The sequence below is a fragment of the Triturus cristatus genome, chromosome 5_1 (genome assembly GCF_964204655.1).
Source record: "Triturus cristatus chromosome 5_1, aTriCri1.1, whole genome shotgun sequence".
Classification (NCBI taxonomy): Eukaryota; Metazoa; Chordata; class Amphibia; order Caudata; family Salamandridae; genus Triturus; species Triturus cristatus.
In genome coordinates, this window is record NC_140587.1 from 779,683,507 (window position 1) to 779,707,007 (window position 23,501).

The 23,501-nt window shown below is 44.3% G+C and overlaps 1 protein-coding gene across 1 annotated transcript in view; it reads right to left on the bottom strand.

Annotated features, from left to right (window-relative positions):
- The window catches only part of LOC146831465 (phospholipase ABHD3-like), a 287,309-nt gene that overhangs the window by 119,668 nt on the left and 144,140 nt on the right, over positions 1-23,501 (bottom strand). The gene's annotated exons all lie outside the window — the stretch shown is intronic.

The window sequence follows — 23,501 nt, forward strand, 5'->3', positions numbered from 1 at the left end:
TTAATGTCATACTTTAAAAACAAAATCACCACAGTTTTAGTCATTGCATTAGAATCGTGTTTTGCACAAACATTACAATAAATTAAACAATGTATTTTTTTCTGGGAAGAAACTCTTTCCCCTACTCAAACTTTAGGCTGTTCCCTTTCAACCAAGAAAGGAATTTAATCCTGCCCTTGTCTTCAAGAATTTTGCGATCTTTTCCAGATGGAAGGAATTGGTGAGGACAACCTCACAGGTAATCCAGCTCTGGATATCTTACTACATGCCACTTCACATCCCTTTCCGTAGATCTGCTAAATGGAATCCTTGAGTAAATTATTTTACAAGTGTTAACTTAAACAACCTTTTGTGAATTCCCAAAGTGGCTTTGGAATTGAAAGAACAAGTTACCTACCTTCGGTAATGCTCCTTCGGGTGGATCATCCAACTATCCGTAGATTTATCACTTTTCAAAAATTCCTATTCTGTCCGACTGGATTTGGAAAAAATGCAATCAATACCCCTGCATGCCAGTAGGTGGCGTCATGCGGTTTCATAGCGATATCGTTCCACTCCGGAAGTGACTTACGGAGCCATATGTAAAAGCCACTCTTATGCACAGACATCAGTTGCTTTTTCTCGACTGTCCGCACCCCAGATGCAGAGCCCAACGGCAACTCGGCTTTGACCTGTGTTCAGATCTCTGGACTGAAGACATTATTCGATGGAAGAGAAATCCAAGGGAGTCCAGTGTACAGACCGGGGAAATGGGCAGTTTGGTGTGGAATCTTCAGTTAGACAGAATAGCCACTAGAAAGAGCAGTACCAAAAGTAACTTGTTCTTCTAAACGCAGATTCCTCACATTTGAATAGATACCAAAGCAGCAGTGCCTCTGGGGTGTTGGTTCTGTGAACTGGCTCAGACCAAAATGTCACACAGGACAGAGCAAAGTGCCCCTCTCATCCGACCGGTCTGTCTTAAACAGCAGCGCTTGATAAAAGTATGATGTGAAGTTTAGGTAGTAGCCTACCAAATGATTAGAGTGAGGGACAGCAAGCAACAGCTGTGTAGTGATTCAAAGGGAGCACACATTAAATGTGAATACTAAGTTCAGGTCCCACTGAGGCATGATGAAAGGTGCGGGCAGAAACATGTTAACAACCTTTACAAAAACGCATCACAACAGGTGATTTAAATAAAGAGGGCTAGTCCAGCAACCACAAAAAGCCAAAGTCACCATAACTTTTAACTGTGCCCAAAACAAGACCTTGCTGCTCTAGGGACAAAACAGAAATCAACACTTTGGATAGTTTGGCTTGAAAGGGGTCAATCTGTCGAGTACTGCACCAAACCATAAATGTGTCCCTTGTCCCAACAACAAGTGTATACTGATTCCGCGGTGGGATATCTGGCTGCCAGAATGACATCAACGGCTCTCGGGTGGAGGTGGAATGCAGTCTACTGTCGCTGCTCAATCCCCAAGCATGGAGAGGAATGCATGCCCTGGTGCAAGACCCTGCCCTGTTGCTGCAACAGAAGTTCCTCCCGAAGCAGCAGCCCGATCCGAGGACAGATGCTCTAGCCCAGGAGTTCAAGGAACCACACTCTCCTTGCCCAATCCTGTGCCACTAAGGGGGCTTTGCCCAGTCAGTCCTGACATTCTTCAAAACTTTGGGCAGTAGAACTAGCAACGGAAAGGTGTACAGGAACCCTGAGATCCAATCTAAAAGGGAATGCATCTCCAAGAGACAGCAGTCTTAGGAACTCTAATGCATAAATATGCTGACATTGCACTTTATCAATGGTAGTGAATAGATTGAGCCATGGTTATCCCCATTCACGGAAGATACTGCATTCCACGTCCGGATCCAGTGGTTATTTGTGATCTGCTAGACATCAGTAGCTGAATTTGATGGACCTGATGTTTAGAGATTCCGCCAAGTGGTGTACAATTAGGGAAATCCCAGTCACTTCGAGATATGTAGTGTCTCCTGACACAGGGTCCACAACCCCATCTCGCTATGATTGTTGCAGTACCATATGGCCCCTTTGACCAAGGACCAGCAGTTAATACTGTAAAGCTTATATTCTGTGGGCCTGGAAGGGGTCTTACATTTCTTGGAGGACCCTTTTAAATACCACAGAAATAATCAATTAAATAAATGTTTTTTGGGGTATAAAGTTGCTGGTTAAATTTTACGTAGATTGTGCACTCTGAATACTGACGCAGCCGTCCAAACCATTAGGCTGGAATGGGACCTGGTTGGTACCTTTGAGCAGGCATTAGTGGCGGTGATTCTTTGGGGATACCGTCTGTTGAATAGTGAAAAGAACATTCTCAGGAATCTAATGCTTCGAAAAATTGTCTCTAAGAATAGGGTTAATAATGTATTTGGAGAAAATTTGTCTTATGCAATGAGGTTTTCTACACTCAGAAAGATGTTTTTAAAGATCTGGTCCGCTCCTCAATTACAAAGTCTGATGACAAAATGGGTAGGTAATTTCAGTTGAGCATACAATATTGATTTCTGCTTAAAAAAGGATATGTTTAATTTTATTGTTGCTATTCCATCAGAATATTCCCCAACTAATTCTAGCCTGGAATTAGGACCATGGAATTTGACATTTGTATTTTTTTACTAAGAATTAATATTTTACCACTCAAATATATAACGGATGCCTGGAAAAATATACCAGCTAAAGATAGAATTTTCGATTTATGTAGTACTGGTATCGAAGATTTAAACCATGTAATTTTTATATGTCCAGCACTGTATTTCCCTCGTTGTCGATTTTGAAAACCATTTCAAAATCTAATGTGTGTGTTTTTTGGTGAAGCCAAACAATTGCTTTTCTCGCCAGTGAATGAAATGTATTGTTTTAAAATATATATATTTTTGTAAACGTTTTATGAATTTGTATTAATCATGAATTAATTGTACTGTGTTGTTTCTATGGATCACTTCGGAGATCCAAACTTGAAATAAACTTGACTTGACTGGCTCTAGTTTGTAAGACAAGAAGGCGTTCTTCAGACAGAAAAACATTAGTGGGTTGGCCGCAACCACAACAGTGGCACAAAGTAGTTCAGTTATGACTGTGCCTGTATTGTATAGTTGGATAATTTTGTTGGTGAAGGGGTTGAGGAAGATATCCCCTTTAAATAGAAAGTAGATGTCTTTTCCTGGACTTCTGGCTTTATGTCTAAATACTTTAACTATGCATGCCTGCACATGGAGAGAAGAGAATTTATGTTTGGGAGGTGGTGTCACTGAGGTCGTGAGAAATCCACATTTTTTTGTTCAGACACTTTTATCGACCAGGCAAGCATGAACTTAATCTCTAACAAGGCCTAGTCTGGCAGCAACCACTGAACTTGTGTCACAGGAGTATTGCATTCGCTCACCATGTTGGAGAGACAGAGATGTGTACCAGACTCCACTGTGTAGCCTGGCCGGTGATGTGTCTGAAGCCCCAATCCATTAGGACTAAACCATTGTTTCCCCCCCCTTATTACAGACTAGTGAGGTGCCTCAGCAAAGGGTTGATGAAGACAAGAGCATGACCTGTTTGAGCAAGTTTGGGACAAGAAGGTCCCCCGGACCAGACCCCAGCCTCTTGGGTAAACCACCACACCATGTGCCTCACACATGCTACAGCTTTTCCAAACTTGCACTTAGATCCAGATCACAGAACCATGCAACGTCTAACTCATGCTCATCAGTGGACATTTTACAGTCATCCACAACATAGCTGACATGATCACACTACACAGATCCACTGTTTACCACAGAAATATGTCTTACAGCCTCTTCCACACATATAGTCGATGGTAAATGACTAAATCTTAATTATCTGCAAGCTACAACATCCAACAGACAGATGAACGCACACAGGAGGATGCACAATCATCCACAAGTCTCCTTGGCCCTGTGCTCTCATTAACCAAGCAACAACAAAATCACTAGTGCTCCTCGCCTACTTTTTTTTAAAAACTCACAGCATCATGACAAGACCTTCATCTCAATTACAAGCACCAGACCAAACAAGAATTTTGCCTAAGAAATGTCAGACCTTATCACCACTGCATCCACTTACAAGACATTGAAATAATCGCTCAACACACTTCAAATTATTCTGGACATCAAACAGCAGGTTCTCAAACTCACCCACTTCAAACTCATCATGACAGCCTCACAGTAAATCCACTTCATGGCCCCCATGCCCCTGGACTGGACAGACCACTAAGTTGTCTCCTCGACCATCCTAGACATCACAGATATGCATTACACTGAACTGAAAAGAAAACAATGGACAGACCACTCCTTCAGAGCTTCACCTTGGACAATACAAAAAATGAGAACCCAGCAGGTGATACTTGAACAAAAACTCCCCACGGGAAGGAAAACTCTGTTTTTCTTATAAAACCCTCACTCACCCGGGTTACCCCTTGGTGGTATGCTTTATCATTGGGGTTCTTCCCGATCCGCTGCAGATCGGGGCGTGCTGCGACCTACGGATACGTAAGAGCCCTTACTTAATGGTGTTATATAAAATGATAAAGAAGATGATATGGGAGGGGAGTGGAGGGGGGTGCTAAACTAAATTAAAAATACTTGACTGGTAGGTCTCTTTGCTTTTGTTTTTGTTCAAGTATCCTTTGCTGGGTTCCAGTTTTTTGTATTGTCCATGGGGAAGCTCTGAAGGAGTGGTCTGTCCATTGTTTTCTTTTCAGTTCTCCCCCCCCCCCCTTTTTTGGATTCTTCACCATAGACAGCCATCAGCGCTCATCAGATATCAATATATTACTCAGCGAAAACAAGTATCCCTGAAATACCATGTATAATCCAACGCACAACTGAAAACACGGTGTTCCAAGCTAAAAGCCCCTGCACAATGACACATGCAAAACTCCCAGACAATAAGTGCCCCATATGAAGACAAGGAAAGAAATAGAGACAAAGCAATGCTCTCAATCCCCTTATCCAACTCAATCCTTTACAAGACGCACATCAACGAAGCAACCAAAAGAAATGAAATTCTCTTCAAGGTTATCAAGCAGAACATTAGCTCAATCCAGCAAGTGTAATGCCATCAACCCCATATTCTCTGACAAAAGAAGCAAAATCAGGTTCCACGTTTGCAATGTTAAGCAAACCTACAATCTCACATCGTCCTACCCACAAGTGGAATGCCTTCAATCTCCTAACAAACAACTCAGCATCCTCTGTGCACTCAATGCCACCTCCTATGAAGACATTTTACCATCATTCATCAACAGATCTCTTCATGTAGACCTTCCATGTTGTCCAAAACAGTACAGGTTCTTTCCTGCTGAAAGAAAATACTCTGGATCCAGATGACGTCTCAAACTACTGATTCATCACTAGTCTTCCTTTCTTCAGATTATTTATCAGGTCGCCATCCACATCAACAAGAACAACCTTCTACAAATCTACCAATAAGGCTTCAGAAAATGCTGTAGCATGAGAAAGGTATCCAGCCAGTAGTTGATGATGCCCTCCTCTTCAAGAACAAAATTAACTCTCCTGCTAATCTTGATCAATCTTACAGCTGCTTTCTTATTTGGTCAACCACCATGATTTTGAAGAATACCCTGGAAAAACAGGGAACCCCCGGCTACATTACTTACTAATAAGAATATAAGGGCCCACAAATATGCCAATGAGACATTTGTATCTCTAAAAATCATCGGGAGACAATGAGACCCTGTGACTTAAAGCTTGCTTTCAGCTTACTTAGAACTGCATGTAAAGCATTGCCTAAAGCTCAACCCCACTAATACACAATTCCTCCCATTATGCAACAGTGCTGAACACCCGAAAACTTAAGCCTGGGTAACAGACAAGAACCACAAAGACTTAAATCTCACCAGCAGACAGCATCTGAGAAATCATTTAGATGTGTCCAGACCCAGCCCTCTCCTTCAAGGAACACATCACTAAGAAAACTATGATACCATAGCGCCAACTCTCCCGCAAAAAAAGTGAAACCATTCCTGTACGAAACAGACTTCAGGTCAACAGTCCAAACACTGGTCTTCTCCCACCTGTATACAATTCTCTGTTCAATGGCCTCCCCAACTCTGCCCTAGCACCCCTGAAAGGCTTCCCATACGCTGTGGCTCATCTCTTCCAGAGCCGGAAAAAAATTGATTTCATCAAATGGACACTCATGAAACTTAATTGATGCTCTGTGGACAACCCAGTAAGGCTACGACACGTCACCAGGTTGAGGACCAAGAAAATGTTATTCTCTTTAGCGTTTCCACCATAAACTTTCAATACACTTACAAGGTTTAACAATAGTTGTCTTGACGTCCATGCACTTTAGTGTTTCTCCAATGAAACAGAAAAATATTCAATCCTGTGTACAAACATTTTATGGGTCCCTAATTCCCCTATAAGGGAAGTCTCCTATAGATATAAGTTTTGATTTAGACAGAGTTACAGACTGTATTCCAGATTCACCATAATGTCGACACAGATTGGAACATTTGGGGAGTCAGTACTTAAAGGGAACTCCTTTCCTTGCATCTTAGCATCCCATGGAGTCTATGGGTAGTCCGCTTTTGTACCCTGCAATAAAGGAAAAGGAAGCATCAGAGCCCACAACCAGTTCTTATCATGACCGTTGAGGAAAGGAATCACAAATCCTTATATAAAGATTGTGTCTTAATCATGCCTTCCTTAACTTTTCAGATTCCCTGGTGTGGCTCTTTTCCCATTTTCTACTGGTGTATGAAATTTGGTCTGACAGTGTTATAAAAGAGCAAGCTCTGCCTTTCTTCCTCAAGGTAGAGGAGTTGATGGGACTCAGGAAGCCGACGATCCCCATGTTGCCCCTTACAGTAATGTAGACAGAGGGAAAAACATTGTTAAAGTTAGAGCTATTGGCATTGCTCATGACATTATTTTTGTTTTTAAAGATTTAAAGAAACGGCATTATTATTTACAATGTCAATAGCTTAATCACTCTCAAATGCGAGACATATTGCATTTGCACCCACACACAGAGCCACACACACAAAGCCACCCACACACACAGAGCCACTCACATAGCCACCTACACACACACAGTTACCCACACAGAGAAAGCCACCACGCATAGAGCCACCTACAAAAAAAGCCACGCACACAGAGCCTCCCACACGCACACAGAGCCACCCACACACACACAGAGCCACCCACACACACACAGAGCCACCCACACACACACACAGCCATCTGCGCTCCCTCAGCCGGCTTGTGAGTGTAATGTCCCATGTGCTTGTGCTGGCGTCACTAGGATAAGCTAGTCCCCATTGTTTGGTTTGCTGCGCGCGTTAATGACAGCTTTGCGGCCGCTCTTATCACCCCAAAAATTTCCCCGTATGTTGGAGCTTCACTCGGGCTCTAAAACAAATATGTCCCCGTCGTTGGAGCCTCTCGGGGGCTCGAGAACACTGCCCCCGATGTTGGAGTCCCGCTCGGGGGACTCAATGCGGACAGGAACCACCCCGAGCCCTCTCCTTACCGGGACTTCGCCTCGGGGACTCAGCTCCTCTGGAGGCGGCAACGCTCCGACGCTTCGGGGGCTGCGGGGCTCTCTCCTCACTCACGAGAGCCCCGCTCCGGCTTCCTTCGTTTCGTGGGTCACGGCGTCTCCCGGGGCACACGCAGGAGCGCGGGGTAGGCTCCCGCCTGCTTCCTGCTTAAACCACGCCCACGTCCTTGCCTCCCTTCCGGCGCTGACTGTGTCCCACACAGGGCGACTGACTTCCAGTTTCGCGGGGGCCACGGCAGTGATTTAGATGACGGTGCTGCGGGGTGGGCACCCGCTTACAAATAGAATAATTAAATAAGCGGGGTGGGCACCCGCCAACGAGCGCCACAATGCGGGGTGGGAACCCGCTTCAAATCTCGGCAAAAAGCGGGGGAATCCCTACGCCGGGAATTCCCTGACACAGACGATTGCAGCTTTGCGCTGCTGTCGGAAATCGCCGGGCTGCTTCTTATCGGCGCAAATAACTAGCGCGCTCACCAGGTCACAAATGTATGTCGCTCCCCAGGCTCTGCAGCACCCAGTTCCAGGGAGAAAGGGGATAGCTCTCCTCAGCTAGGCACAGTCCAGGGAAAGTCTTTGCGCACCACCACCTTTCTCCGAGGTCAAGCAGAAATGCCTCGGAGAAACGCAGTGGCGTTTTCGGGGGCGTGTTTTTCTCTCTCTCCGCTTGCCATTGGCTGGAATGTTTACATTCCAGAGGAGAGAAAGAATCGAAAAAACACGCCCCCAAATCCGAAAAAGACGGGGCTTGTTTGGAGAGACAATGCTCTTCTCCAATGGCTGACCAGTATTTCAGAGGCCAGCCAATGGAGAAGAGGTAAAAAAAAAGGGGCGGGTTAAAGCCCCACTCCTAACATTAAATCTCGGAGCGAGACTGCGCAAGCGCAGTCTTCGAGCCGAGACCTAAAAAGGGCTTGGGGGCAATATAGGGCTTTTTGTTTCAGGTAGGCAACTCCCCTCATCATATTCATGTGTAGTAACGAGGGCAATTAGGGAATAGGGAACTATGAATGAATGAAGGCCATCTTCTCACTTACCACCATGGATCCTCCTACCTATGAAGTCTCTGAAATCTGGAGTTAACAGGGAGACAGGGAAATCCTGGATGCCTAAGAGCGAGACCCTGTATATCTCTGGAACAATAGGGGCGTTCTGAAAGCATATATTTGTGCAATTTGAGTTGTCCATAGAAGACTTGTTCACTCTCCCCCACAAATCCTTCATTGTCTTTCGGAACCTGTTGCACCATCCACAAACCCGGCATAACTGTCTGTGAAACTAGCCATGACATTGCCAGAGTGGAAATGAGGAATTACCGGAGAAACAGAACGCAAGCCTTCTTTGTCTATACACCCAAGAACAGGAACAACAGCTTCATGGCTACACCTACACTTACTCCCTTACAATTAAGAAAGAAAATGACACTCCTCTACAGAACATTCACCTCATTCATTAGGTACCCATCTTCTGTATGGGTCAGCATAAGAGGCATTCAAAACTCACTGTGGGCTCTTGCCCATTTATTCAGCGTTCTGTTGCCTACCAGGGAGGTTTGGGTTATAAACACTATCTACATTCATCTGTACATTATTACACACGTCTGTACTAGTACATCTTTTCACCAAAGAACTCAACACAACTGTCATTCTTGTCCATGTGGCAGAATGAAGTCTTGCCTTTTAGAATGGACTCAGATGGACGATATCAAGATGATTTTTGCCTATGCTTCACATCCTCAGAAAAGAGCATTCCCTCACAATCGACATTACAAGGAATAGTTGGACTGGAGCTTCTCTATTTTTTCTTTTATATTTCCATACACAACAAATTCAATGTACTTTTCTTGTTCCTTATTTAAATAAATCTTTTCTTTATAAATCTTCTCTAAAGTGCAAGTGCATCAGCAATAGATGTTTAAAAATTCATAAGTCTTGCATTCTTCAACCGCAGTCGCAGAAATCAAGATTAAGTCGATGTTATAACTACTACAACTGGAGATCATTCTACAGATGTAATTCTGCATCCAAGTTGTGTCCTATCAGTATATCTGTCCCCATTAAAATTATCAATCTTGATCCCATTCTCCTCTGCAGCAGCTGTCTCTCTCCACCACTTTCATTTTTCGTTATATGCTTAATTCAAAAGCATTAAACACGTTTGCCGTTTTTGGGAAAGAGCACTTCTGCCTGGTTAGCAAGGACCCAGTGCCCATCAGCCAAGAATATCAGTACCAGTGGTCAAAAAGCGGGGGTGATAATGCCACAAAGAGGCGCTTTCCTACAGATATATTTAGTAATGTATTAAATGTGCTAACTTCTAAATTCACAATTAATTAGTTTTTAAATTAATATTTACATTTAAACCAAAACCTTTGCACAGGTTGTAAGGGCATATTGTGGATTTGGTTGTGCTGTTTTTTTTTATTAAAAATGATTTTGTTAATAAGTAAAAATATATAAATACTATATTACATTTTTTGAAATAATTTTCTGTAAATAATTATTCTGTGTTGCAGAGATGTTTTCACTTGTTTCTTATATGGGTGAGTTTGAGTTATACAGTTTATTTTTTAAAGTTTTTTACTGTCATTTTAGTAAATGTATAATTATTTTAACTTATTTTACATATTCTTAAAGTTATTATTTTTTTCAACAATATGTTAATTTTTAAACAGGTAATTACAGCATGTGAGTGAAGTCTCCACCCTCCCTTTAAATATATGCACTTTCTACAGTGTTGTTAGACTGAAGTTGGAATAGTAAATCTGCTTCTCATCCCTCTTTCCCTCCCCAAACATGAGCATTTCCCAAATGTTTATTGGTCTGGAGTTCGAATATAATATCTGATTCTCTCTCCCCCAGATGCATGCACTTTCTTCAATATTTGTTAGGCAGGAGTTAGAGCGGCAAATCTTTCAACCAACAATGTATGCATTTTCCCCAATGGTTGTTATGCTGGAGTTAGAGGAGTACATTTTATCCCTCTTCAGTGTATGTTCTTTCCCCAATGTTTGTTTGGCGGGAGTTAGAATATTAACTCTGCCTCCAGCATGCCATATTTGCACTTTATCTAAAGTTTGTTGGACTGACGTTAGAGCAGTCAGTATATTTGACTTCCCTATGTATGCATTTCCCTCAGTATCTGTTACATTGGACTTAGAATAGTGGATCTGATATTCCCCAACACTGTATGCATTTTTCCTGTTTGTAGGAGTGTAGTGACAGAGGAGTGTGCTTCTCCTCCCACCAAATACCCACCCTCATGCACTGCTCTTCTCTCTCGTGTGCTGCGCGCTCTCTCGCTTGTGTGCTTTTCCTCCCCCGAACTTCCCCATGATCCATGTTGATCTCTGTCCCTTGCACTCTCCCCCTCCTGTTGCTCACTTCCTTGTGTGCTGCTCTCTCCCTCGTGGCTTCCCCCCGCACTCCCCAATGTTTTATGTCGTGTGCTTCTACCCTATCCCTTCGTATTGCTTTCTCATTCGTGTGCTGCTTTCCCATCTACCTCCCTCCTGGGCTATTTTTATTTTGGATCTTCAGACTAAAAAATGTCAATTGTTTTATTAACTGATCCAAGCGGCTCCTGCATCTCTCTGTAGCTTTCCAACAATATCTTTGCAGCTTTCTTTCGATGAGTTGAACCAAGAGTTAAAATACATTATAACAACACACAATACCAAACCTGCTATTCAATGATGCAAAAGTGATTGTCAACCAAGAGGCTTTTTAATTGATGAACAAAACAGTTATTTGAAGCAAGCAGATTGAGGGTTATGTCCTCCATTTTAATTAATATCAAAGGGCCCAAGCATGTAGGCTACGCGTGTTGTTCTGATTGTGAAGCTCTACAGACTCCAGACCTCATACACGTTTTGGCCCTTATTTTTAGAGGGCGCAGAAGCAGTGGGCAGTTTCCAAGTAGAACAGTGACCGCCAAAAGGGGCAAAAGGGATGCTTTTCCTCCCTCCTCCTCAACAGCGACACTTTCAGTCAATAAAAGGGCGTCACATGTTTTTGGAGATAAATTGTTGGAACAGCTTTTCATTATCTGATGATCAGCATCGCTCATACTGTCATTACGGTTTTTCTGCCAAGTAGGTCATAGGCTACATGATGAGTAAACGGGTTGTTGGGCAACCACAGAAAAAAAGACCTATCCCATTGGCAATTATTTAATTCGATATATTTATAAACAGTTTTAGACAAAACAATGTCACTGAGGTTTTTACATGTATATTAATGTTCAACGCCGCAGGTGTGAAAGGCTAAACAATCATTTCAAGAATTTGCACTTGACATCCCATTGACATGTTGCACAAAGAAATAAAAGGTTATATTGTTCCACTATTAAACTTTTAAATATTTTCCTAACAACGTTTCCCAACATTATTCTGCTAAAATCGAAACATGGAAAACCTAACCAATGGGTGCTCTAAAGGACAGACTGTAGAAGTAGCAAAAAGAACAAACTAGATATTTTTGGACGTCTTAACACCTCGGCTTTCTTCTATTTGTGATACATACGCCTCTCATCCCTTAGGATTCAGTATGTATATTTTGGGGGATTGAGCAATCTGCTGTGGCAGTAGGGGGCAGCATCTGATCAGGGACATCAAGCGCTGTGCACGCAGTGTTTAATCGAGCTGTTCTATGAAGCGCTTACATCAGGTGGGCGCAAGGCCTTTCCACAAACAGGCAGAGTCAAGATTAAGGTTGTGCACAAAAGGGTTACTTTCTCTGGTCGGTTACTGATCACTCACTTGCACTTGTAATACTGGCGCTTGATGTAACCCTCTTCCGGTCTTCTGCTGAGGGGAAGAGACGGCATTTAGGGACAGGGTTTGGTATCTCTGAAGGTAAACAACGTTTACCACAAATCTTTTTCCCTGCAAGGAATCACAACGTGGTCGTTTAAAATCCAACACCTTCCCTATTATCCGCACAGACTGGAGTTGGAATAGTGAATTATACTATTCCAACATCCAGCGCCGCACCCCCCCCCCCCCCTCGCAAGTCGTCGTTCCGACTTGCGAGTAATGGTAAGTGGAATCACAACGCTGTGGTTGTAACGACCGCGTTGTGATTCCCTGCAGGGAAAAAGACTGCGGGATAAGAACGTACATTCGTCTCTGAATGCTTTAGGTTGGCTGAGGGCTTTGACACGGTCAGGTCGGCGAGCACAGCCCCTGCAGAGTCTTTAGGCATGGCCCAGCCGAGAACAAACGTGCAGCACTAAACTCAACATCCAGGAAGTACCACAGCACTGTCACACATATCTTTGAATTTGGTGTTCCTCCTCATACTGGAGTAGGTCTCCAGCTTGTACTCCAGTTTGTGTCTATTCAATGGCAGTTGGGCCACTGCACGAGTCAAGTTTCCTTCCTCAGAGGGATTCCTGAGATGCATACCAATTGCCCTTCCCCCAGAATGCACTGGGTTGATCAGTGCCTTTGTGGCACTGGCCATGCCCAACTTCCAGAGCCCTGCTTGGACAAACAAGAAAAAGTTACTTACCTTCAGTAACCCTCTTTGTGGTAAATACTCTAACCACATATCACTCACCTTTAGAAAATCCCCAAGTGTCAGACTGGATCCGGAAGACTGAACAGCAGTGCCCCCGTGCGCTGGTAGGTGACACAAAGTGGCTCCCTGTTTACCTTGTTCTGCCCTGGAATTGAAAAATGGAGCCAACAATATTCTTGATCCTCAGACAACTACTATCTTTACTATCTAACACAGTCATTCATAATAAACGCAGCTCAAGAAGTTTATTATCAATAACTGTGCAAGATAGTAAAGATAGTAGTTGCATGAGGATGTACACTATTGTTGTCTCTTTTCCCTGCCTCAGAACCTCTCCATGGTTGCAGGAGGTCACTTCTTTATTTGGAGTGAAGAAAAGAGCTGCATAGAGACCCTCACGGGCAAGTTGCTGCACTACATAAACTCCTGATTGGTTGATAGAAGCACCACTACTGCACAACGACCTCGGTTTCTTTTTTAACTTGTTCCGTGTCCTAGGAGGATGAGCCCAACAATATTCAAAGGAATGAGAGTATAGATTCCTAAGGGCCATATGTAGGTAATTTCTATTTACCCATCCCTAAATACCGAATTTTACCGATTTGGTATTTAAGAATCGGTAAATAGAATGTAGGTAAACAACTGGCAAATATTACCGATTCGGTAATATTCATTATTACCGATTCGGTACCTTCCCATTCATTCCTATGGGCCTGGAGGCCCATAGGAATGAAGGGGAAGCCATTCACTATTACCGATTTGGTAAATACCGATTCGGTAATAGGGGGAGCATATTCAAGGGTGGCAGGGTGTCACAGAGTGTCTGCTGCAGAGCTGTTCCGTTAGCTGTGCCTACACGGAGCACTATTACAGACTACCTGCAAGATGGCTAAGATGATACGGCTTTGACAATCTTGACTACGGAGGGAGGAGTAGAAGTAGATACACGCATTTGGGTGTAGGCTCACTTCCTGACAGCAGGACGATCTGAGGATGCTTACGTGTGACTGAAGGACTTAGATGTTTTGAGCGCTGGGACACCGTAAAGAATTGCAACAGCGTGTATTTGTACGGTTGAGACTCTGCCTATATCTGGTTATGGATGGAAATAATATACTTTGGTGATCTTTAAACAAACTTTCTTTTAAAGATACATGGAGTACTACCGAATCATTGTTGGATGTCTCCTAGCCGCATACTACATTTAGTGGGATTTAGAGTCTAACCACTATCGGACATCTACAGATAAACAGACAAATAAGAGGAAGAATTTCCACTGTGATTACGTCTTACAGTACAAACAGCAGGCTTTGTAGGGTGATATTGTCCCCCCAAATAATACCCCAGGTTTTGAGAACTTGCGCTAAGAGAAGTAGCTGGTCCTGAAGAAGGTGGTTTCCACGTTTGCTTATACCACCGAAGCGCGTTGACCAAATCTTCTTGTAGATCCTACAAATTTTTTTTTGTAGCAGCTCCTTTTTTTGGGGGCTATTAGGACTACCTTACCACTCATTATGTGTTAAGTGGTAAAGCTACTGAGATATATGTGTACGGAATGTCTGATATGTGTCTGCATGAATGAAGAGTTTGTATGTGCAGTGTTCTTTCTCCCTGGGTTTTGTTTTCCTTTTTTGTCATGAATCAAAAGAATATCTTTGTCTTATCGAATTGACATGAACAATGTGTAAAGTATAAGTGAAAACGTTCATTTATGAAAAATTGATTTATCTGTTCAAAATTGATTATATTTTTATACAGAAAAAATGAAAATATAAAAATACGAAAAATAAAAAAATAAAAAAAAAATATTAAAGAATACACTTTTGTGCTTTGTGTGCTAGTTTATATATAAATAACTGTTGTTTAGGTCAAGAGGGAGTATTATTAGGTAGATTGGCTTCATTTTCCCCTTTTCTCCCTGACCTATTGGAAAATTATCTCGTATAAAGGGGGTCCCAGTATTTTCTGCATGGTAATTTCTATTTACCCATCCCTAAATACCGAATTTTACCGATTCGGTATTTAAGAATCGGTAAATAGAATGTAGGTAAACAACTGGCAAATATTACCGATTCGGTAATATTCATTATTACCGATTCGGTACCTTCCCATTCATTCCTATGGGCCTGGAGGCCCATAGGAATGAATGGGAAGCCATTCACTAATACCGATTTGGTAAATACCGATTCGGTAATAGGGGGAGCATATTCAAGGGTGGCAGGGTTTCACATTGACACCCTGTTGCACCCCTGAATCGTGCATGTGTGCACATGTGGCCCACGTACATGCCCTAAGGGCATGTATGTCTGCCACATGGCACTTTTAAAAAAGCACAATATTGCTTTTTAAAAGGTATTCGGTATTTACCACCAACCAGTAGTTGGTGGTAAATAACGAATCCTTAAACCAAAAATGCACTCACTTGAGTGCTCCCTACATAGGATTTAAGGATTCGGTAATTTACCAATTCCTTAAATTAAGGAATTGGTATTTTACCGATTCCTAAAAATAACGAATCGGCAAATTACCGAATCCTTAAATCCAGCCTCCTACATCGCAAAGGGCTAAATACCGGTCGGTAACGGGAAATTTACCGATTTTCGGCCGTTACCGACCTGTTTTAGCCCACCTACATATGGCCCATCTTTTGATGGTAGCCAACACGCCAGCAAAAACATCAATGACAAAAGTGGCTGTTCTTTGATTTAAGTTCGGAGTGTTTTATGAGGCGGCAGCAGGCAGTGTGAAAAAAACATATGTGACTGTTTTCCACACAGCAACAGGAGGGCGAGTATGTGGAATTACTGCAGCAGCTGCTGACTTTGGAACTGAGAAAACAGGTTCCAGTCTCCATGCTCAGGTAAAGCACGCCAATACTTTACGGTTGTGTTTGCTACATAAAGCTGCAAAAAAATATTTACTTTCAGAAAGATTCTCAGTTCAGTTTAAAAACTCACTTTTAATAAATCCTTCGCAGATAACATGATGTACTAAGGTCAGAGACGCTAAAATTATGCAGCAGAAGAGGACCAAATTATGCGTCAGGGGTGAATTATGTAGCAAGAAGAGAGAAATTATGCGGCATAATGCGGCATCTTTTGTGATAGTATTGCTTTATCATTTTGCCATTTTCACACATGCTAACACTGTCTGGGTAAATGTGGAACCTCATTAGTTCGAATTTAACACCCAAACACAACTATTAGCAAAAGAAAGGTGACAAGTTAACCTTTGCCAAGGTCCTTCCACTTCGCAGCAATACAGATAGTCACAGTTTTAGCAACTTTTGGTCCATTCGAGCAGAAACTATTTTTTGGGTTAAAATCTGCAGATTATACAACAGATGATGGAGGCATGGCTAACTGCTTATGAAGTGAGACGTAGCCTGCGGGAGCTCTCTGTAAAGCTCCTACATCTGACCCCATTCTGGCGGCGGTATTTACCCCCGAGGGGCCAGTGACCTCTGACACCACTACTGCCTGTGCTGGGGTACACCCTGTCCATGGAAAGCCTGTGAGGGAGTTGCCTGCGATGACCAGATGCCCTTGTGTCATGCCCAAGCCACTCTCCGATATGACCAAGATGGCGACTACCCGTGCCTGAGGCCGCTACGGACTGCCTCCTCTTCCTGTGTGGTATGGTGTGCTGTGAAGGAAGAGGACCTGCCACAGGTCACTTGAGGCAACTGGTGCTGTGGTGACCTGTGGGGGGCCCATTGGACGCTGCAGACCATGCAGGCCTGCTTGTGGCCACCCGGGCGGGTTGCTGAGGAGTGGTAGGAGCAGTCTGTGCGCCCTGAATGAGACTGGTGCTGCAATGACTGGCTGGAGGTCTGCTTGATTCCCTGAGTTCTCGTGCTGGCGGTCAGCCTCTAAGAAGTGAACTGCGCAGGCCCTGGGGCATTGGAACCTCCAGCTACTTGCCGGCCCAGTGCCCCTGCGCCACTGGCTTTCCTGACTGCACTGAAACAGCTGGGGTAGGGCTGCCAGAACTCCCGGGAGACATCATAGCTCGTGGTGGCCTTGTGGTGGGTGGTGCATGCCTTGCACAAAATTCGCTGCCCCCCGGGCTGAGGTGATTTACTGCAGGAGGAACGACGCGGACCCCAAGAGAGCGTTTGCCTTCACCTGCTGGGCGGCCACTGCTGTTCTTCCGTGGGGTCCTCCTGCTTGCCGTGGGCCCCCAAGCAGTTGCTTTTAGCAGGCTTGCAGGAACATGGCGGCCCACCCGTGCCAATACCCATTGTGATATGATGAGTTGAGTGGCCCTGGGGGATTCATAACGCCTGGGAATGTGCTTCCCTGCCCCATCCACCTGGTCTGTGGTGACTTCGGCCTCCCTAGTGGCAGTGAGGGCCTGCGCACTATTTTATATGAGGCCATTTCCTTAATGCACAGAGGCTCACCTAGTGACTATTAATTTGCTGGCCCATGACACAATCACCTTATTCCTGAGGGCCCCACAAGATTGCTATTCCCTTCTGCAGGCCTGTTTATGGGCAGACATTAGCTTTGGCCCCCTGTGCTTGGGCCCTGCCAGACTGCCGGGGTGCAGTGACTGTGACATAGTGGCCATTGGGGCAATCACTTTCAGGTGATATGAGGCCTATCTCCTGTTCCCGCTTGTAGATTCTGCGGTGACTCTCCTGTGAATTGGTCCTGGGGAGTCCCTTTGCTGGGATCCACCCTACCAGCGGTTACTGACTGGCAACTCTACAGAGAGTGGTTATTGCAGGTGTGGACATTGTGCAGATCCATACCTTTCATTTGACCCTGTTAGTGATTGGCGACTGGCTCTGGTCATCTATGCTTCCACCCTTACCTCCTCTGACACTATGCTGTGCCTTGGTCATGGGAAGGAGGTTCAAGGGTCGGGATCTGAAAAATCTCATGTGACTAGTGCTAAGGGCAGCTCGCCCACAGACTCTGTGGCGGTCCAGTAAGATATGTTGGACTTTATCTCCTGGCTATAAAGGATTTGAAGAACAACCTTGAACACAAAACAGATACGGTGGTGGTAGATCTTGGCATCCTGAGGGTTGACCACCATAACTTGAGGGAACGTATTGCTGCTACTAAACTCACTTTGCAGGAACTGGTCCCCACAGCAGATGACCAAAAAGCCCGGATGGATGAGGTGGTGGGCCGTGTATGTGTTCTTGAGGCCCGAGTAGAGGACTCGGATGGTCGTGTACACAAGAACAATATGCGAGTGGTGGGTATGCCCGAGAGGTCGGAGGGCACGGATATGGTGGCCTTCCTTGAGATGTGTCTGCAGGAGAGAGTGGTGCCAGAGGACTTATCCCCCTTCTTTGCATTGGAAAGGGGCCATAGAGTGCCGGCCTGCCCACTTCCCCCTGGGGAGGGTCCGCACCTGCCAGAATGGCCAGGTTGCATGTTTGTGGACATCGAGAAAGCATTCAACAACCTGGACTGGAGACACCTCAGCGCTGTCATGCTTCAGATGGGATTGGGGCACCGTTTTGTCTCCTGGACCTTTTTATTGCATACAGACCCTATTGCCCAGATACGTACTGGCCGCATTATCTCAGGACAGTGTGGTGTGTGGCGTGGCACCCGACAGGGGAGTCCGCTGTCCCCTCTACTTTTTTTTCCTCGTGGAGTCATTGGCCTTGGACTGCCCTTTACCGGTATTCGCATCCACAAGGTGCCTCATTTTATTTCCCTCTATGCGGATGATATGGTACTTTACCCTCATGACCTACGCACAGAGACTGAGAGGGCAGCACGTCTCCTTATGGTATTTGGGGAGGCGTCGGGCCTCTTTGTAAATTGGCTGAAGACCAGCCCCTTCCCGATCTGAGGGGACAGAGAGGATCCTCTAGAGATAGGTGACATGTGTTGGGAACCAACAGTGGTGCAGTATCTTGGAATCAGAATTTATAAAACTCTCCTCAATCTCTTAGAGAACAATATAGGGATGGGGGTGACCGCCATGCGTGTGTGTGCAGTGTTTTGGAAGGTCTGGCCCCTATTGGTGGCAGGTTGCATTGCAGTGGTGAAGATGGTTGTGCTGCCTCACCTTTTGTAATTTTTTGCAGTGACCCCACTGGTGACTCTGCACTCTACATTCAAGGACCTAGATTCCATTGTTGTCAATCTCATTTGGAATAAGGGACGGCAGCGAGTCGCTTTGTCTTGATCAGTCAGCAGCCGAGGGTGGGATGTACCACCCATGGTACGCTCCCTTGATGGTAAGAAGCATAACATAGGGCATACTGCTACTTTGCGTTAATGTGGGCAACTTTCCCATATAAATTACGATTTGTGTTGGAAAGTAAATTCCACCATAACACTGCGTACTGGGTTTGTGTCACTTTTGTGATGCAAACTCAGCGCAAAATGTTTGTAAATCTGGACCAGAATGTCCAAACAGGTAGTTGTCAATATTATAGGGATGCTTTGTGTTCTTCCTGCAAGCTAATGCAAGGTTACTAAATGGCCAATTCAGAGCAAATGCTGCTGTACTTTGTAAAATCAGAAGGCAATGAAAAAGCCAAAGAGGCTACTAAAGCGTGAGAGAAAAATGGGTTGTGCCTGGAAGTGAGCATACCAAATTTCTGTAGCAGTGTTCCGGATTGTAAAGAAGATCTAAACTGGCTCAAACAGCTATTATTTAGTTAAGACTCTTGCAGAGCGCTAAATCAGAACATTTACAAAGACCTAAGGTGAGTAAAAATGTAACTGTGCCAATTCACTTAACTGCACTTTACTGTTTTCATCAAAATAGTAGTACAATGTTCACTCTCTCTCTGTGGTACCTCATACTTATCTGCAACTATGTTCACAGAAGCATGTTTGAATCATATTTGTGCCGCGCCCAACACCTCCCATATACGCCACACTACATCCAACATTATTATCAACAATGCAATCCAAAGAGGTGCCCAGGACCACAATGTAAATCAGAATACATCACAGCATTGTCCAGAGTATTAAGCACTATATAAATACAAGAAGACTAAACAACCACATTACTATATCTCCTCTATAACCATCACACGTGGAGAGGTGTGGATGCAGGCTTCTTAGTGGTGGCAAGGGTGGGGCACCTGGTCTGGCCAATGCCACCTGCCCATTTCCTTGTGAGAATTATAGAGGAGATTAGACAAGTGGGGCAGAGGAGATAGTGAGTGCCACAGTAATACAGCTTTCAAAATAAGTATCAAGAAGCGCATCTGAATGTGTTCCTATTCTTTTGACAAAGTGACCCTCGCCAAACGCTAGCACGCATGGGCAGTAATCAACTCTTATCAGTTGGCCTCTCTTCCATCATATCTGCCCTGCACATACCCCCAGTATCTAAAACTGCGGCTTATGGCACTTAGACTGGGGGAGTGGCAATTTTTTTAACATCTACCCCTTTGGCGACACCCATCAGATGAGCTTCTGTGCAGGGGCTGCGGGGAATCGGTCGAGTCTTTGGAGCATGTTGTATGCCTCTGCCCAGGATTGCTGTCCTTGCGTAGATCAAAGCTGAGGCCAGAGCGGAACAGATTGGGAGTCCGGTCTTGTAGGCAGGGTATCATCGCGGCATTGAATCCGAAGAACACAGCTTTAAATATTAGCTTCACACTCTTTATCCATCTTGCATATCGCAAGCTTAATCAGTATATTTCAGGCCACGTGACAAAACCAGGGAATAAGCACAGGTGGTTACAATAATGGTACATCTTTGAAGCTTCTCTCCAGCAAAACCAGTGTATTCAGCCCCAGCCTCACAACATGGAACCCAAATTCAACAACTAGTCATTGACTATTGACTGTTGGAACAACTTCAGAGATGGTCAGGAACTTTTGCCCTTAAAGCTTGACCTTCCCAGATTAGACCTGAATCAACAAGCTACTTGCCACTGTAAGAGTCCTGTTAATCTAATCAGGTTAAAACCTCAAAGTCCACCTGCATTCCAACTCAATGTACTCACTTTGGGGTCAACAGTTAGTCTCTGTAAGAGATGGTTCACCTACATAACTTTAGACTGTCCCCTTTCCCTGTTGAGTAGAAGGCATGCAAATAGTAGAGAACATGCATCCTGAACATCCAATCTAGGATTCAAAGTTTAGTTTGAATATATATTCAAAATATTTCCAGACCAGTGTGTATTCACAGCTACAGAAGTAAACATCCAGGTCCTATTACATCCCAAAATATAGAATTTTAAAACCATTAACATCCTCTGCACTTGGACTGCATAAGAGGCTTACCTCAACCGTCACAATGAAAGAGAAATACAAGTGGTACCATTTTTAGGTTGAAGCCTACCAGACAGCACAGCTGTCTGATTGCAAAGACATATTGTGGACATGCTGAAAGCTGACCTAAAAATGCATTTTGCCCATTGCTTACCACTGGCCTTTTGTCACTTAGTTGCTTTCTTTCTATTTACTGGCTCTATTGTATCTCCTGTGAAGCACTGCCTTTTAATGACTTCTCTGATTGGTTCCTTACACGATTTCTTGTTTTTCAGGAACTCTTTTCTTGATTTTTCTTTAAGGACTCAGCAAGAGGGAAGTGTTTTTGAGTTGTCTCCCTTGTGTGCTTCTCTCAACCCACCCCACACTCCCTGCTGCTCTTCCTCTTCATTAAAATTTTCTTAAATTACAATTCTGTAGTGCTGTGTGCGTACACGCTTTCCTGATGCAGCACAATCTTTCATACAAACTATACAATACAATTGCCTGCAAAGCTTTTATGGTTTACAATGGATGCAAAGAAGCTCCAGTCTGTGCACTAGAGAAGTATATTCCCATCGCAGTTGGAGCAGATTGTGTAGTGTCTTGTGAGTATGAATAGCAGGACCCTTCTCATCCCTGTTAGACTTCATACATGAATGACGTAATCGTTTGGATATGTCTGGGTGTGGTTAACAAACTTTAGGACGCAGTACGTGCAGTTAATGGTTGTATTCTGAAGAATACAGATGTGCACTGCAGAGCTCAGTGTGTGGCATGTTCATTTGAATGCTACAAGCTGGAGCGAGTGCTACAACTGGCTGCAAGATAGAGGATACGTGATTTGAAAACCTCCCTGAGGTTTACCAAGGTCCAGCAAACTGCTTGTGTATGCCACGTGCACCTCAGTCGTAACTAAGATGTTGACAGTTGCTGTATGAGAAGTCAAAGCGCCACTCTAACCAGTGCAAAGCTTTTGGAGAAGGCAAAAGCCCTATGGAGACGTTTGCTCGCAGTCGGCCAGGGACCTGCTGGTAAGGCCGTAAGAAGAGGTACTGCGCCACAACATAACACAGAGCCAGCATACATACAGTACGATAACGCTAAAGGCGGTGAGAACCAGGTACCAGGAAGCACTGAAGGCAGTGAGAGACAGGTGCAAACGCACCCCAAAAGCAGAAGCATACAGGCGCTAAGAAACATTAAAGGCAGTGAATACCGGGTCAGTGCAGAGGACTGAAAACGGTGACGACCACATGCAAGAGACAAAACAGTTACTCACCGCCAAAGATTAAAAAGAGACAATACAACATCAGATCAACCGTGTTGACACTCATGTAAGCATGTGGCTGGTGCTTACAGATATTGGGGAAGGTGCCAGTTCAAGCGGGCAGCAGACGGCGCTGGAGAGGGTCCTACTCTCAACGTCAGTGAGGTCCACAACTGGCTATGATGCCACCGTTTTCTTGAAACCACTGCTGCCATTCGATACCACCAAAAAAAACTGAATATTGGCGCCAGATGGACTGCATGGATTAATAATGTGTTTAGAGGAAGCAGATGACAAAAAGATCAAATGCTTTAGGAACCTTGCAGGTGACAGAGTGAAAGAAGTGATAAGGAAAATACCCCAAGATGATGAAATATCATACCGTCAGATTATGGCAGTATTAGAAATCAAGTTCAATCCAATGTCGAACGTCGACTATGAAAGGTACATCTTCAATCAAGCGAAACAGCACTTTGGAGAAACGATGGGTGAGTTTGCTGAGAGACGGGAGACCCTCATCAAGCACTGCAATGTTGTATTCCGCTTTAGGTGTCCGTATATAGGCTTTTCTGAAACATGTCCTTTTATAGGCACAATTCGCATTGCCCTTATATAGGCATAAGATCCAAGTCCTTACTTAGGCACTAGCCATGCAATCCAAATACAGGCATGGTCACCTACATCCGTCCACCCCCACGTCACAACAAGTTCTTAGAAACCAGACCCTTAAGCTCTTGAGAGTTCCCTTAGCACAGGATTATTGATTTCTCCAAGAACTCATTTATTATGCATGAACAGCTATTCCTTAAGGGTTCATTCCTGACGTCTTCCTCTGCCCGACTTTACGTCAATGCTAACATTACAAGGCACCTACCAGGTATAAATATACCTTCCCTTGCCCAAGCAAGTAGGAGGAGACCTCGACTTTAGAGGAGCCCGTGTCCCGGCCTGACGCACTGACAAGAGAC